Here is an 18707-nt window from a genome sequence, read left to right as displayed (position 1 = left end):
AACCCCGAGTCAGCCCCTGAGTACTTCTCTATCATCCACCACTGCTACTGACCTGAACCCTGCATTCCACCCGTCAAAACTACTTACATCCACAAAGGGGCCCTACCCTTGTGTGTCCCTATGCCTTTATTAACGCTCATGTTGCACCCTTTCTCTGGAATATCCTTCTGTCTCCCTCTTCTCCTATATTTATCTAGAAATCTACAAAACTTCTGCTTATTTTTCAGGACCCACATCATCCCCCAAATTAATCATTCCTTCCTCCTGGTATATTATATGTAAATCTACTATAATGGCATTATAGTTTAATGCCAGTACTGTTAGCTTTCTAACAGCAGGGACTACTCCTCATCTTTGCATTCTTTAGTGCCAGGCATTCTCCCTAGCCCTGGGACTCAGTGCTCAGAATATCTCAAACAATGAATGAATGAAGAGGCAGAATATTGATTATCAAAATTTACTGATTATTTAATGAGACAAGCACTGTGCTAAAAACTTTATAAACATTATTTCATTTAATTCTTTCAACAGTCCAATGAGGTAAGCTCTATCATTATTCTATTTTGCAGATGATATGTTTTAAGAAGTTACCAAATATATGCAAAATCACTATATGCAAATTAGGGGCTCAGATTCGTCACCGAGTTTGCCTGACCAGAGTTCAATTTCTTAACCTCAAATATCTATACTGCTTCTTCAAAGACTGAACACAATGAAATACTGCTCTAACTTTCAAAAAAAATTGTTTTAAAGAACATCATGACTTCTACAAACTTACTGGTTGTGAGTTTTATGCTGATTCCAGGACGAAAAAGTAAGAGCAAACCTCAGACACGGTTTATGAGTACTTAGTAAGAGGAGTCAAGTACCACTGGGCATTACTAGGATGCAAAATGGTTTGTTTCTCTAAGAACAGTTTCCTTCCCTTCTGAGAGGCAGGATGACTTGACTATAAAACCAGGGAAATAAAATAGCTGAGTACAGGTGTGTGATTCTCTAATATCCTTCTTAGCCCTGCCCAACTGTGTATTAGTCATGCCATTTTGGGTGTTGACCCCAGCTTCAGAGCTGAGGTCTAAATCAGTGTTTCTCCAAGCACAAGTATGTAGGACTACCATCTGTACTGCTTGATAACAATTGATTTCCAATTTTCATGCCCAGAGAGTCTGAATCCATAGATCTGGAGGTCCAGGAATCTGCCCCCAGTTGCCTTTGATACAGACAGACTAGAAACATGTGTCCAAACCAATCGCAAGTACCCATCCCTTTGCCAGGAATCTTGGTTTAAGCCAACTAGTTCAGGTGTTTTCCTGGTAATGATTACTGGTCTAGGTACAGGTGCTTGGGTGACCAACCATCTGGGTTTGCCCAGGACTTTCTTGGTTTTAGTGCTGAATGTCCCACATCCCAAGAAATCTCTCACTCCTAAGCAAATCAGGATGGTCCACTCTAGGAGGTTGTCCTAATAAGGTTGAAAGAATAGTCTTTCATTTACACTTTCTCTCCTTGTCACCCTCCCTCTGGACAAAAACAAGAAACCATGTTATCCTCCCTGCTATTGGCAGCCATCTTACAACCACAAAGGAAGTTGACCTGAGGACAACACATGGAAAAAGGCAGAGCCAAATTACAAACAGCAAAAGAGTCATGGCTGTGGTTGTATCATACTTGGAGCCCTTCCTACCTCTATGCACTCATAAATGTCCTTATTGTTCACTCCAGGTTGATTTAGCATTCCATCCTTGCAAGCAAAACTATCCAAACTAATGCACTTTGGCAAATCAGGATGTTAAAAAGAAATAGGACAAAGTCTCTTAAACAAAATGAAGATGTGGGCTCAAAAACAGAACGGTAGAGTGAATATGTCACTTTTGATTGTGGATAAAGAATTTCTCTGGGCTCTGTATTACCGAAGGTTATGCAGAAAATTATGTTGAGAACCTGAATCAGTATATAAAATATTCTGTGAAAGCTGACACAATGGCCTAAATCTAGCAAGATGAAATTTAAGAGCCCTACTTTTAGACCCCAAACAGTAATTAATTTCACAAGTTCAAGATAGTGGGAACATGGCTTAAGAACAGCAAGTGTGAAAGATTTAGGGATTTTGTTTGACTGTAAGCGCAATATAAGCCAACAGTGTGATGCAGTTGCCAAAAATGCTAATGCGATTTTAGGCTGCCTTACTAGAAGTGTAACAAAGATTTCCCCCAGGCCACACCAGCCACAATAACCTTTAAAAACAGGGGCTTTCTGCTTCTTAAACCACACGTGTTCTCCCATTCAATGCATGGGACTTCTAGTTACCCTCCCTGCACCAACTCTTTCTGGGGAATTCTTTCTTTTTTTTTTTTTTTTTTTTTTTTGAGATGGAGTCTCGCTCTCTTGCTCAGGCTGGAGTGCAGTGGCACGATCTTGGCTCACTGCAACCTCTGCCTCCCAGGTTCAAGCGATTCTCCTGCCTCAGCCTCTTGAGTATCTGGGACTACAGGCACATGCCACCACACTCAGCTAATTTTTGTATTTTTAGTAGAGACAGGGTTTCACTATATTTACCAGGCTGGTCTCAAACTCCTGACCTTGTGATCCACCTGCCTTGGCCTCCCAAAGAGCTGGGATTACAGGCGTGAGCCCCTGAGCCCGGCCTGGGAATTCTTTAAGGTTCTCTTACTGTGAACTTGTCCCTCTACTGTCTTTTGGAAATGACTCAACACAGAATTAATTTAGCTGCCTGCTTTCTGCATTCTGAAGTACAAGCTGCTAAACACTGAGGAAAAGCTGATAAATAATAGCACTGCAAGCTCATTTTCACCATTCTCAGCTAGGCTCTCCAAACTCTCCAGTAATCTCCCATTTGCTTTGGGAGACAGAAGGATCACTTGAGGCCAGGAGTTTGAGACCAGCCTGGGCAATATAGCAACACCCCAACTCTATGAAAAAAAATAAAAATTCAGGTATGGTGACCCGTGCCTATAGTCCTAGCTACTTGGGAAGCTGAGATGGGAGGATCACTTGAGCCCAGGAATTCGAGGTTATAGTGAGGGGTAATTTTGCCACTGCACTCCAACCTGGACAACAGAGCAATGCCCTGTCTCTCAAAATAATAATAATAATCTTTCATTGTCCCAAGACAGGACTCTGTACCCTTCTCTAATAAACTTTACTCCTCTCCCCAAGATGTAGAAACCTGGCCTCTTTCTTTTAGAAAATATAATGTGAATTAACATAGCCCTTGCCCTCATCTGCTCCCTTGGGATCTCAGTCCCATGATTTTCTGGACACCTGCATGGGTTATCCACTTCAAACTGAGAGACACTGAGACATGTGGAGGCCAATAAGCATCTTCAACTGGGCATCCTCTGAGTTCCTCCATGTTTTCCACGAATCCCTTTGGTCCCAAGGCTTCTGTCATTTAAGTACAAGGAACCAAAGTGCTGAGGTCCTCTAGGTGCCAAGTAGGCCTGTGTTTCAACTAACTGTGTGGCCTGGAGCCAGCTGCTGCCTCCATATCTCACACACAACAGCTCCTTCACGTTTTGTTTGTGGCCTTCTTTCAGAGGGGTTATAAATTCATGTATCTTATTTTTTTTTTCCATCTTCACCTTTATTCTCCCCTTATCCCAACTAAAACTTCCTTCTCCATCATTTCACCAAAGAAGCTCTCCTGGAAGCTGGATCATATAACCAGCTGCTCTGGGGTCTGTTTCTCCAATCCACCCATTATGCCCAGTCACACTGGCAGCCCAGCCATGAACATACCCCAGGTCCAAGATTAGTCTTCCTCATATGGAAAAATTAGAGGCCAATGAACAGGAAGTTACATCCTTGGCTTTTCAGATCTGGGTTCTCTTCCCTGGTCTCCCAGTTCAGCGGAAGGTCTCTCTCCTCCTATCTTCGTCACTACTCTGTGTCTGACACCTCTCATCACTTCAGAGCTTGTTTCTTTCTAGAATCCCCTGCCTCTTTCTTTTAAGACTTTCTTCTTTTTGGCATGGATACACATTAAAACCTTTCAAAACCCTCTTAAAACATAATAGAACAAGAAATTTAAAGAAGAAAAAAATACAATATGTTTAACCCAGTGACATAACTAATAAAAATGTTCCCAGAGTAAAATCTAATGTGAACCCTCCTTTAAAAATGAGCTCACATCTTTCTTTCTTCTTTAAGTATTGTAAGTGGGATTGGCAAAGCAGAGACCAGCTTTTTTTCTTTTATTTTCTTTTTGGAGGAATTTGATGTGAACAGGGCAGTGAGAAGAACAGAGATAGAGGACAAGTACTTATTTTCCTTCTTTTCCTCCTTCTACAGTGTTGAGATTGAATTACAAAAGAAGAGACTGTAGGGTCAGTTTCCTGACCCCGTGTGTTTTCACAGAGCCATCCCAGGTGCTCAAGGCCATTTCAGCCTGCTCTTGGGCTGCAGCTTAAGGTGGGCTCTGAGCCAGCCAAGGTTGGACAGCCCCTCTGTCTGCTCCTGCAGTGGCATAACACTGACACATCTTTGTCCTCTTCAGTTCTGGCCCCTCAGTCTCCACCGAAGAGCCAGCCCTTACCCCAACCTCCAACAAGCAGAGTACACACATCGAAGCCCCTGACTCACAGCTTCTCTGCCATCAGCTTAGTGTTGCTAATGTCTCCCCATCATAGCCCCCACCTTATGAGCTCTCATACAGCTTCTCCGTGCTCCCCACGGAGCAAATGTCAAATCCCTTATCCTGTTTTATATGGAAATGAGACCCTTTTTATCAGCATTCTCAAACTCAGTCCACATGATATTTAAGAGAGTGACTTACAGTTCTCAGACTATCCTGCCATCATGAAAGAATAAATACAAGAAGAAACAGGAGAGAGGAAAGCCTTCCTTCCTTTCAAAAAATCAGTTTAAGCCCAAATCTCATGGTTAACTGTGTACCCACATGTTTCTCTCAACACCAGCTTGTGTAGTCCCTAAAAGCGTTAACAATTTTCTTTCATATTTTTTATCTCTAATGTTCAGCTTGATATATTGTTCAATAAATGGATGAAAGCAAAGGCAAAAACAAAAGGAAAAAGAGTGAGAGAGAGGAAAAGAAAAGGAAAAGAGTGCAGGAGAGAGAAAGAGTGGAGAAATGAAGAAAGAGAATAGAGAGAAAAAGGAAATGGAGAGACAGAGGAAGGGAAGAAAGAAGGAAGGAAAGAAGAACAAACAATTCTTAATGAAATTGTTTTATGATCACTTTCAAACCATGTTCTGCTCTTGGTCTGTCTCTGCCTGTCTTACAAACACATGCAGCCCCTAACAGCTTACCATACAATTTTTTAATCAAGCAATCTAATAAAATCATTTTTATTTGAAAGACAGAAAGACTATTTGACCTAAAGCATCCAAGAATCTTGTTGGAGAGCAAGCATCTGCAGACAGCTGGGGATTTTTTTTTTTTTTTTTTTTGGAGAAAAGGAAAAAATGTTAGGAATTGAGGAGAATTATTAAATTTTCATCTCATTAATATTTAACCCTAGGTAAATCTTTAGCAAGCAGGAGAGGGAATATTATAGTTCCCCTATATTCTAATTGAAAACTATAAGTATGTTAGACTTCCAACTTAGGCAAAACTAGGGCCTGAAGTAATAACTGCTGCAAGAGTAAGCAACATTAGAGCCCTTCTTCCTGTTTTCTTATCTATATGAGACACCATTTGATGGCCCTCTCCCTTTGCCTCAGGCGCTTCACCTTTCCCCCAGCTGATAGGATAGATAGGATGTAAGACAAGGTTCTGTGGATAATGAGCTGATAAGGTAAGGCTGTATATGGGGAAGGGATTTCAATGCCATGGTGTTCAGGAAAACCCTCCAGTCCTAAAAGGACTGTCATAAGATGCCACCAGTTCATAAAAAGATCAGAGGGACTTCCCAGGACAACTTTCCACAGGATAAGGTGAAAAGACTTGAGAACAAGATGATGTGTATGCTCTCCCCACAGCAGTTATATAATTTGGGAGCTCACAGGCTGATGATGAAAGGAAAAGTATTTTGTCCTTTGAAAGCCTTGGCCAGCAGTGTACACTTTCATGAGATTTGGTTTGTTGCATTCCATATCTTTTGACCTATGAGGAAGAAATAGGGAGAAAAAAGTGCAGGAATGCTTCAATGAATTGCAATCAATGTGATATAACATGGATGCATGCTGCAAATTGCATGTGAGTGAAGTAAAGGAGGTGAAAGGTTGGCAGGAGCCAGAGAATCTTCATTGGGATGGTGAGGATTTTGGACTTGACCTCCCACAGGTAATGAGTGCCCATTCATTGAAAGATTTTAAGTTAAAAAATGAAAGAGATCTGGTTTTAGGTAGAAGAGAGAGAATGAAGACCAGGAAGTCAGTTCAGAAGTTTTGGAAATAATCTAGAATAGATATGATACAGTCCAAACTTCATCAGCAGAAGTGAAGAGCGGTGGTAAAAAGGGCAAATGAGAGAGAGAGGAACTGAGAAAAAATGGGAAGTGGTCATAGGAGACATTTGCCCTAGCTCACACGACTCCAATTCCAGACTGCCTAATTTGACCAGCTGTTCCACAACCTGACAAACACACAGGAAAGGACATTTTTTATACTCTTGACAGATCTTAGCATTTAAAGCAGAACTCACCAGCATTGCCCATTGGCAGTGCCTATGGTGCCTTTTAACATGAATGATTCCCGGAGCTGTGCTCGCTTCTCGTTACTGATTTTGTTGGTACCCTTGGAAAACTAAATCACTGCTTTAACATAAAATTGCATCAATAAATCCATGCTCCAGACACTAAAACGATGTCCATTTCTTAACACTTGCATTTTTAAAAGTGCCCAGACGCAAAAAGCAACATACATGTATAGTCAAAGGTTTGAAACGTACCTCTTATTTTATTTATAATATTCCATTGACCGCTTATAATACATTTTCTTCTGAATATAATTAAAGTAAGTCTGTAAAGAATAATGAAAAACATAAACTTAGCAAATAAAACAAATGATTTTAGATAAAATAACACACTCGTTCAGTCATTCTCAAACCTAATATTCATTAAAATTACATCTGGTGAGTGTTAACATTTACTCCCTGGGGCCCATCTCTAGAGATTCTTATTTATTAGAATTAAAGAAAGAGTCAGAATCTGAATTCTACTTAGCTTTCCCAGGCAATTCTGACATGGATGATCCATGAACCATGCTTTGAGAATGCACACTATCTCTTTTGCACAGTACTTGTTCCACAGCATATCAGCAAAATGTATCAGACTTTTCCCTCATTGACAAAGATTTTTGCCTCTTCTCTTACTAAATATAAGAGATTCACACTGTAAAACTTTTATCCAAGAAGGAACACAGGAGTTCAACATAAAAATGAAAGAAACTTCAGATACTTTTAAAAATACGATGGGCAATGTCCTATGCTGTGGGTCCAGTGGAAAATAGTGGCTGGGTCCCCAGTGCATGAGATGGGGAGAGTATCTCTGCAATACACATTCTCACTGGGGAACTGAGCAATCCAGGCCACACAGGAACTACTTGACCCTTCCAAATGCTGGATCTGATTTGGGAAGTAGTAGGGAGACTGTGAGAAGGAGTGGCAGCAGGAAGTGCTTTATGCATGCTTCCAGACCCTGACACCCATAAAAGAAGGATGTTCCTGATCCTAACTCATAGCAGGCTACACAGAAATCTGCCAGTCAGCATGGGCAGCAGTCACTAGTTTGGAGAACCTCAGGGACAGAAATTTGCAATCTAGTCTCAAGTGGAGGAGGAGCCCACATGGCCAGATCTGAGAGGTGACTGTGGCAAGGGCTTAAGCCATGGGTGTGAGAGTTGGGTGCCTCCACTTCCTGGGACAGAGCTGGGAGGGGTATGGCCTGGGAGCTGTGGTTTTCATCCCAGGCAGGGAGTTTTGTGGTCTGGGATACTTTCATGATCTGAGGACAGACTGCTTGAGTCTTGGCTGAGTGTTTCAGCTTGCTGCTTTTAGTAGGGCATGGGAGGGAGCCCCACCAGGTTCAGAGCATAGAAGGGGTATGGGTCCCACTACTGCCTGCTTGCCTGGGAAACCTAGCCACCCCTCTTTCTCCCACTGGTTCTTTGGAGTGGAAGAAGTTGTTCCATTTCTCACTGAAACATTGCCTCAGTGGCCTGAGAACTGCCTTCTGACTCCAACTCCCTCAGGCCCCAGTGCTTGTGCTCAGCTTTTGGGAGGCTGAGCACAGACTTGCCCAACCCAGCCCTACCTGGCATTTATTTTCTTCCTCATCCACCTAGAAGGCAGAGCATGAGACTAGGACCCCTGGGAGTGTCACGTCCCAGCACGTACCCTGGAACATCTGAGTACTTCTCCTGGTTAACAAAAGTCAAGCATAATAAACATTGCTGCCACAACTATAGCTGGCTCCCACCTGCAAGAGCCACCTACTTGCTAGGAGGTCAGCCTACACAACATCTGCTGATACAAGTGCTCAGGAAAGAGACAAACTTTGCACAACCTTTGCTACCATTGTCCACACTGCCTGATTTACTTAGGAAGCCCACTCACCAGCCCAGTACATTACTACTACAACTGACATTTGGGAAAGCCACCACACTAAGGCTATTTATAACCAAGGAGATCATATAGTCTATGCCACTCCCCCATGACCCCTGTCATGACTGATGCTTGTGCCTACCATTGGGGGACCCAATGGCAGATTGCTTGGTCCAGACCTACTACGTTTTGCTCCCTCCCCAACCCAGAGCTGAGCATGGTGCCCAGGCTACTGTGTGTTCCACAGGCCAGCCCATTGCCTGAGGCACAAGAGAGTTTCTCCTGCTAAACAAATATCAAGCATAGATGGTATTGCTACCACCACAGCTAGCACTTACTGGCAAGCCCTGACTGCTGGCCTGAAAATCAAATTGCACAACTGAATACAAACTCTTCTGACATAAATTGCACAGTTCTTGGGAAGAAGATAAGATTCTTGAGATCTCTGCCACCCCACTTCTGCAGGAGGCTGTGAGCCTACTCATATGCCCAATACGCTACTACTACAACCAGCATTTGAGAAAACCACAACATTAAAGTTATCTATAACCAAGGAATTCATACAGAGATTTTGCCACTGAGAGCAACCAGAAGCAAAGCCAAATGACCTTAGTTAATTAGTCAATATTCATTATAGTAATACTGCTCAAAGGGGAAAAATTCCCATCTAAATGGGAGTAAATTCAAAGATAAGAAGTGATAATTTCTCCAGATGAGAAGGAACAGTGTAAAAATTCTGGAAGTGTATTAGCCCATTCTCACAGTGCTCTAAAGAAATACCTGAGACTGGGTAATTTATTAAAAAAAGAGGTTTAATTAGCTCATGGTTCTGCAAACTGTAGAGGAAGCATGGCTGAGGAGGCCTCAGGAAACTTACAACCATGGCGGAAAGCAAAGGTAAAGAGGCATATCTTACATGGTCAGTGTGGTAGGAAGAAAGAGGAGGGGGAGATGCTACACACTTTTAAATAACCAGATCTTGGGAGTACTCACTCACTATCATGAGAACAGCAAGGGGGAAGTCAGCTTCCATGATCCAATCACCTCTTACCAGGTCCCTCCTCTGACATTGGGAATGACAATTTGACATGAGATTGGAGCAGGGACACAAATCCAAACCATATCATTCAGCCCCTGGCCCCTCCCAAATCTCATGTCCTTCTCATATTTCAAAATACAATCATCCCTTCCTAACAGTCCCCCAAAGTCTTAACTCATTTCATCATTAACTCATAAGTTCACAGTCCAAAGTGTCATCTGAGACAAGGCAAGTCCTTTCCACCTAGCCTGTAAAATCAAAAACAAGCTAGTTACTTCCTAGATAAAATGGGGGGTACAGGTATTGGCTAAATACCCCTGTTCCAAAAGGGAGAAATCAGCAGAAACAAAGGGGCTACAGGCCCCATGCAAGTCTGAAACCCAGCAGGGCAGTCATTAAACCTTAAAGCTCTAAAATAATATCCTTTGACTCCATGTCTCATATCCAGGCCACAGTGATGCAAGGGATGGGCTCCCAAAACACTGGGCAGCTCCTCCCCTGTGGCTCTCCAGGGCTCAGCTCACATGGCTGTTCTCACAGGATGGTATTGAGTGCCTGCAGCTTTTCCACAAATACAGAGCAAGCTGTCAATGGATCTACCATTCTGGGGTCTAGAGGACAATGGCCCTCTTCTCACAGCTTCAATAGGCAGTGCCCTGGGGGGATTCTGTGTAGGGGCTCCAATCCCACATTTCCCCTCCGCATTGCCCTAATAGAGGTTCTCCATGAGGGCTCTGCCCCTGCAGCAGACTTCTGCCTGGACATCCAGGTGTTTTCATACATCCTCTGAAATCTAGGCAGAGGCTCCCAAGCCTCAGCTCTTGTACTCTGCACACCCACAGGCTTAACACCACATGGAAGCTACCAAAGCTTATGGCTTGCACCCTCTGGAGCAGAGGCCTGAGATGTATCTGGGGCCCTTTTAGCCATGGCTGGAGCTGGAGCAGCTGGGATGCAGGGAGCAGTGTCTCAAGACTGTGCAGGTCAGCAGGGTCCTGGGCCTGGCCCACAAATCCATTTTCCCTCCTAGGTCTCTGGGCCTGTAATGGGAGGGGCGGCCATGAAGTTTTTTGAAATGGCTTAGAGGCATTTTCCCCATTGCCTTGGCTTTTAACATTTGACTCCTCTGTACTTATGCAAATTTCTGCAGCCTTCTTGAATTCCTCTCCTGAAAATTGGTTTTTCTTTTCTACCACATGGCCAGGCTGCAAATTTTCCAAACTCCTATGCACTGCTTCCCTTTTAAATACAAGTTCCAGTTTCAGATGATCTCTTTGTTCACACATATGAGCATATGCTGTTAGAAGCAGCCAGGCCACTTCTTGAATGCTTTGCTGCTTAGAAATTCTTTCCACCAGATATGCTAAATCATCACTCTCAAGGTCAAAGTTTCACAGATCCTTAAGGCAGGGGAACAATGCCTCCAACCTCTTTACTAAAGCATAACAAAAGTGACTTCTGCTCTAGTTCCCAATAAGTTCTTCATCTATATCTGAGACCATCTCAGCCTGGACTCATTGTTCATATCGCTATCAGCATTTTGGTCATATCAATTTAACAAGTCTCTAGTAAGCTCCAAACTTTCCCTCATCTTTCTGTCTTCTGAGCCCTCCAAACTGTTCCAACCTCTGCCCACTACCCAGTTCCAAAGTTGTTTCTACAGTTTCAGGTATCTTTATAGCAATGCCCAACTCCTCAATACCAATTTTCTGTATTAGTCCATTCTTACACTGCTATAAAGAAATACCTGAGATTGGGTAATTAATAAAGAAAAGAGGTTTAATTGGCTCACAGCTACACAGGCTGTATAGGAACCAGGGCTGAGGTGGCCTTAGGAAACTTAATCATGGTGGAAGATGAAGAGGAAGTAGGCACATCTTACATAGCTGAAGCAGGAGAAAGAGAGAAAAGATAGAGGTGCTACACACTTTTAAACAATCAGATCTTGTGAGAACTCGCTCACAAGTGTTCAGCAAGGAAGAGGTCTGCCCTCATGATTCAATCAACTTCTACCAGCCCCTCTTCCAACACTGGGGATTACAATTAAACATGAGATTTGGATGGGAACAAAAATTCAAACTATATCAGGAAGTATAAGAAAACAGGGTGTTACAGCACCCCAAAAGGATCACACTAACTCTCTAGCATTGGACCCTAACCAAAATGAAATTTTTGGAATACCAGATAAAGAAGTCAAAATACTGATTTTAAAGAAGGTCAATGACATCCAAGACAAATTTGAAAACAAACACAAAGACATCAGAAAATTAATTCTGATATGAATGAGAAATTTACCAAAAGGCAGGTATTTTTATTAAAAACAAACAAACCAACAGAACTTTTGGAAATGAAACATTCATTGAAGGAATTACAAACTATAGTTGAAAACTTCAATAGTCAACTAGACTAAGAAGAAGCAATAATCTCAGAAATTGAAAACAGTTCTTCTGAATGAATCCAGTGAGACAAAAAAAAAAAAAGAAAGAAAAAGAACTAAAAGATGAACAAAGGCTTCAAGAAATATGGGACTATGTAAAACATCTGGACCTAAAAAAAAAATCACAGGTATTCCCAAGGGACAAGAAAAGGTAAAATGCTTGAAAAACCCATTTGAGGAAATATTGAGGAAAACTTGTCTAGTCTAGCAAAATATTTAGTCATTCAGATAGAAAAGGCTCAACAAACTCCAGAAAAATATACTACAAAAGGACCTCACCATGACATATAGTCATCACACTATCTAAGGTCAAAATGAAATAAAAAATTCTAAATTCAGCAAAAATATCTAGTCACCTATAAAGGAAACCCCATTATACTAAGAAAAGACTTCTCAGCAGAAATCTTACAAGCCAGAAGAGATTGGATTACATGTTCAAAGTGATTTATGTATAAAACGGTCAACCTTGAATTTTGCATTCTGCTAGAATAAGCTTTATACATGAAGGAGAAATACAGCCTTTTTCAGATAAGAAAATGCTCAGGAAATTCATCATCACTTGACTGGCCCTACAAGAAATGTTCAAGGTTGTTCTAAACATGGAAACAAAAGGACAATACTCACTATCATAAAAACAAATAAAAGTATAAAACCTACAGATCTTATAAAACAATTACAAAAATGAAGTGGCAAAGAACTAAATAAAAATTAGTGGTATGAAAAACAAATCCTAACATATCAATATCAACTTTAAATGTAAGTGGATTAAACGTACCATTTAAAAAGATATAGATTGGCGGAATGAATAAAATAATATGATCTAGATTACAGAGTAGGCAAAGCAACATGGCTGAATGGAAGCCTATAGTGATTATCCTTTCTGCTGGAGACTTAAACCCCCCATTTTCAGCATTAGACAGACACTCCAGACAGAAAATCAACAAGGAAACATTGGACTTAATCTATGCAATAGACCAAATGGGCCTAAAACATATTTATAGAACTTTTCTTCAACTGCTGCAGAATATACATTGTTCTCCTTCAAACATGAATCATTTTAAAGGATAGACCATATGTTAGGTCACAAAACAACTCTTAAAAAATTCAAAGAAATTGAAATTATATTAAGTGTCTTCTCTGATCACAATGGAACAAAACTAGAAATCAATAACAGAGGAATTTTGGAAACTATAGAAACATATGGAAATTAAACAGTATGCTCCTGAATGACCAGTGGTTTGATGAAGAAACTTAGAGGGAAATTAAAAAATTTCTTCAAACAAATGAAAATGGAAATAAAACATACCAAAACCTATGGAATAGAGTGAAACTTATGGGATAACAGGAAAGTTTATAGCTATACAAGCCTACTTCAGAGAAGGAGAAAAATTCTAATAATCAAACTAATGATGTATCTTAAAGAATTATAAAAGCAAGAACAAACTGAACTCAAAATTAGTAGTAGGAAAGACATATTAAAGATCAGACATATTAAAGATCAGTAGGAAAGACATATTAAATACATATTAAAGACATAAAATTGAGAAAAAATGCAAAAGTTCAACAAAATAAAACTTCGTTTGCTGAAAAGATAATCAAAATTGTCAAGCCTTTAGACAGAATAACTTAAGAAAAAAGAAAGAAGACCCAAATAAATAAAGTCAGAGATAAAAAGGAGACATTACAACTGACAACACAAAATATAAAAAATAATTGCTATCATGAACAACTATATGCCAATAAATTAGAAAACCTAGAAGAAAAAGACGAATTCCTAGACACATACAATCTACCAAGATTGAATCATGAAGAAATAAAAAACCTGAACAGACCAATAATAGATAATGCAATTGAAGTCATAATAAAAAGTCTCCCAGCAGAGAAAAACGCAAGAACTGAGGGCTTCACTACTGAATTTTACCAAACCAGTAGTTTAAAAAAGACTTAATACCAATCCTACTCAAACTATTCAAAAAAATAGAGGCAGAGGGAATACTTCCAAACTCATTATTTGAGGCTGGTATTACCCTGATACTCAAACTAAACAAAAACATTAAAAAACAAACCAAATTACAGGCCAATATTCCTAATGAACATTGATACAAAAATTCTCATCAAAATACTTGCAATTCAAGTTCTACAACACATTAAAAAGATCATTTATCATGACCAAGTGAGATTTATCACAGGGATGCAATGATGGTTCAACACATAAAAGTCAATCAATGGGATACATCATATCAATATCAACAGAATGAAGAACAAAAAGTATATCATCATTTCGGCTGATGCTGAAAAAGCATTTGATAAAATTCAAGATTGCTTCATAATAAAAACTATTTGAAAAAACTGGTATAGAATGAACACACCTCAACATAATAAAAGCCATATATGGAAACCCACAGCTAGTATTATATTGAATAGGAAAAAACTGAAAGCCTTTCCTCTAAGATCTTGAATATGACAAGAGGGCCCACTGTGACCACTGTTATTCAACATAGCAGTGAAAGTTGTAGCTAGAGCAATCAGACAAGAGAAGGAAATAAAGGGCATCCAAGCTGGAAAGGAAGAAGTCAGATTTTTCTTGTTTGTGAATGATATGATGTTATATCTGGGACTCCACAAAAAAACTATTAAAATTGATAAACAAATTCAGCGAAGTGTTAGGATACAAAATCAACATGCAAAAATCAGTAGCATTTTGATATTACAAGAGTGAACAATCTAAAAAGAAATCAAGAAAGTAATCCCATTTGCAATAGCTACAAATAAAATAAAATGCCTAGTTAAATACCTTAACTGAACTAAAGAAGTAAAAGATCCCTACAATGAAAACTATGAAACATCAATACAAGAAATTGAAGAGGATGCAAAAAAGAAAGATATTTCATGTTCACAGATTGAAAAAAAACAATATTGCTAAAAATTTCCATGCTACTGAAAGCAATCTGCAGGTTCAATGCAATTCCAATGAAAATAGCAATTAGATTCTTCACAGAAACAGAAAAAATAATCCCAATATTTATATGGAACCACAAAAGACCCAAAATAGCCAAAGACATCCTGAGCAAAAAGATAAAACCTGAAAGAATCACATTACCTGACTTCAAATTATACTACAGAACTATAGTAACCAAAACAGCATGTTACTGGCATAAAAACAGACACATAGACCAATGGAACAAAGTAGATAACCCAGAAACAAATTCATACCTTCAGAACGAACTCATTTTCAACAAAGGTGCCAGGAACATACACTGGGGAAAAGACAGTCTCTTTAATAAATGCTGGTGGGGAAACTGGATATCCATATGCAGAAGAATGAAACTAAACCCCTATCTCTTGCCATATTCAAAAATCAAATCAAAATGGATTAAGGACTTAAATCTAAAACCTGAAACCATGAAACTACTACAAAAAAACATTGGGGGAACTCTCCATGATATTGGTCTGGTCAAAGATTTCTTGAGTAATACCTCATATGCACAGGCAACCAAAGCAAAAATTGACAAATTAGATCACATCAATTTAAAAAGCTGCTGGCCAGGTGTGGTGGCTCCTGCCTGTAATCCCAACAGTTTGGGAGGCTGAAGTGGGTGGATCACCTGAGGTCAAGAGTTTGTGACCTGACTGGCCAACATGGTGAAACCCCATCTCTACTAAAAATACAAAAATTAGCCAGGCATGGTGGTAAGTGCCTGTAATCCCAGCTACTCGGGAGGCTGGGGCAGAAGAATCACTTGAATCCAGGAGGCAGAGGCTGCAGTGAGCTGAAATCATGCCATTGCACTCCAGCCTGGGAGACAAGAGTGAGACTCCATCTCAAAAAATAAATAAATAAAATAAAATAAATAAAAAGCTTCTATACCACAAGGGAAAATATCAACAAAGTGAACAGACAACCCACAGAATGGGAGACAATACTTGCAAACTATTAAACTTACAAGAGATTAATAACTAGAATACATAAGGAGCTCAAACAACTCAATAGGAAAAAAATCCAATAATCCAATTTTTAAAATGAGACAAAGATGTGAATAGACATTTCTCAAAAGAAGACATACAAATGGCCAACAGGTATATGAAAATGTGCTCAATACCATTGATCATCAGAGAAATGCAAATAAGAACCACAATAAGATATCACTTCACCCCAGTTAAACTGGCTTTTATCCAAAAGACAGGCAATAATGAATGCTAGTGAGGATGTGGATAAAAGGGAACCCTCATACACTGTTAGTAGGAATGTAATTTAATACAGCCACTATAGAGAAAAGTATAAGCATTCCTCAAAAAAGTAAAAATTTACCTACCATATAATCTAGCAATCCCACTGCTAGGTATATACCCAAAATAATGGATATCAGTATATCAAAAAGAGATCTACACTCCCATGTTTATTCCAGCACTATTCACAATAGCCAAGATATGGAGGCAACCCAAATGTCCATCAGCATACAAATGCATAAAGAAAAAATGGTACATATGCATAACAGAGTGCTATTCAGCCATAAAAAAAGAGACCCTGTCATTTGCAACAACATGGTTGGAACAGAGAACATTATGTCCAGTTAAATAAGAAAGGCACAGAAAGACAAACTTTACATCTTCTCACTCATTTGTAGGAGCTAAAAATTAAAAGAATTGAACTCATGAAGATAGAGAATAGAAAAATTGTGCTAGAGGCTGGGAATAGTAGGGGAGAAGGATGGTGTCAGGGGGGAAGTGGGTATAGTTAATAGGTACAAAAACATAGTTAGATACAATGAATGTGATCTAGTATTTGATAACACAGCAAGGGGTCTATAGTCAACAATAATTTATTGTATAATTTAAAGTAACTAAAAGAACATAATTGGAATGTTTGTAACACAATGAAATAATAAATGCTTGAGGTGATGGATACCCCATTTACCCTAATATGATTATTACACATTATATGCCTGTAGCAAATTTTATACACACACACACACACACACACACACACACACACACACACACACACACCTGCTAGGTACCCATGAAAGTTAAAAATTAAAAATAATATGGTCTAACTATATGCTGCTTACAAGAAACTCATTTTACTGGTAAAGACACTTACAGACTGAAGATAAAGGGGTGAGAAAAGATATTCCACAAAACAGAAACCAAAGCCTGGCAGAAGCAGCTATTCTTACGTCAGATAAAACAGACTTTAAATCAACAACAGTCAAAAAAAATTATATAATGATAAAGGGATCAATTCAACAAGAAGATATAACAATCCTAACTATATATGCATCCAACACCAGAGCATCCACATTCATAAAACAAATACTACTAGACCTAAGAAAAGAGATAGACAGCAGTACAATAATAGTGGAGAACTTCAACATCAAACTGACAACACTAGACTTGGACTTTAGACCAAATGGACTGAACATACACAGTACATTCTACACAACAACCAAAGAATATAATTCTCATCAGCACATGGAGAATTCTTCAAGATAGGCCACATGTCAGGCCACAAAACAAGTTTCAACAAAGTTTAAAATATCAAAATTTTATCAAATAACTTCTCAGACTACAGTGGAATAAAACTAGAAATCAATTCCAAGAGGAACTCTCAAAAGTATGCAAATACACAGAAATTAGACAACACGTTTCTGAAAAATCTTTGGGTCCACGAAGAAATTAAGGTAAAAACTAAAATTTTTTTGAAATAAATGAAAATGGAGACACAACATAACAAAGCCTCTGGATACAGCAAAACCTCTCTCTTAGCAAAAGCAGTGCTAAGAGAGAAATTTATAGTGTTAAAGTTCTATGAAGCCAGTATTACCATGATACCAAAGCTGGGCAAGAACACAAGAACAATAAAACCATAGGCCAATATCCCTGATGATCATAGATGTAAAAATCCTCAAAAAAAAAAAAAAAAAAAAATACCAGCAAGCCAAATCCAAGAGTACATTAAAAAGATAAGACAACACCATTTAGTGGATTTTATTGCAGGGATGCAAGGATGGTTCAATGTACCCAAATCAATAAATGTGATTCACCACATAAACAAAATTAAAAACAAAAATTATATGATTATCTCAATAGATGTAAAAAAGCATTTGATAAAATTCAGCATCTCTTCATGATAAAACCCTCAATAAATGAAATGGAAGGAACATACATCAATATAATAAAACCTGTCTTTGACCAACCCACAGGCAACAACATACTGAATGGGAAAAAGTTGAAAGCGTTTCTCCCTAAGAGCTGAAACAAGACAAGAACAAGACAAAAAGGTCTACTTTCTCCACTCCTATTCAACATGTACTGGAACTTCAAGTGGGACTTAACTAAACTAAAAAAATTCCACAAATCTAAAAACAATCAGCAGAATGTACAGACAATCTGCAGATGAGAGAAAATATTTGCAAGATATGCATTTGATAAGGCACTAATATCCAGAATCTACAAGAAACCCAAACAACTCAACAATGAAAATAACAATAATAATAAAATAGTCCCACTAAAAAGTGGGCAAAGAGCATGAACAGACATTTCTCAAAAGAAGACATACAGTTGGCCAATGAACATATGAAAAATAGGTTCAACATTACTAATCATGGGAGAAATTTAGATTAAAACCACAATGAGATACCATCTTACATAAGTCAAAATGGCTTCTATTAAAAAATCAAAAAACGAAAGACATTGGAAAAGATGTG

Source organism: Pan troglodytes, chromosome 2 (genome assembly GCF_028858775.2).
Source record: "Pan troglodytes isolate AG18354 chromosome 2, NHGRI_mPanTro3-v2.0_pri, whole genome shotgun sequence".
Taxonomy (NCBI): Eukaryota; Metazoa; Chordata; class Mammalia; order Primates; family Hominidae; genus Pan; species Pan troglodytes.
The sequence above is the reverse complement of the archived record's forward strand: the minus strand, read 5'-3'. Positions refer to the sequence as shown.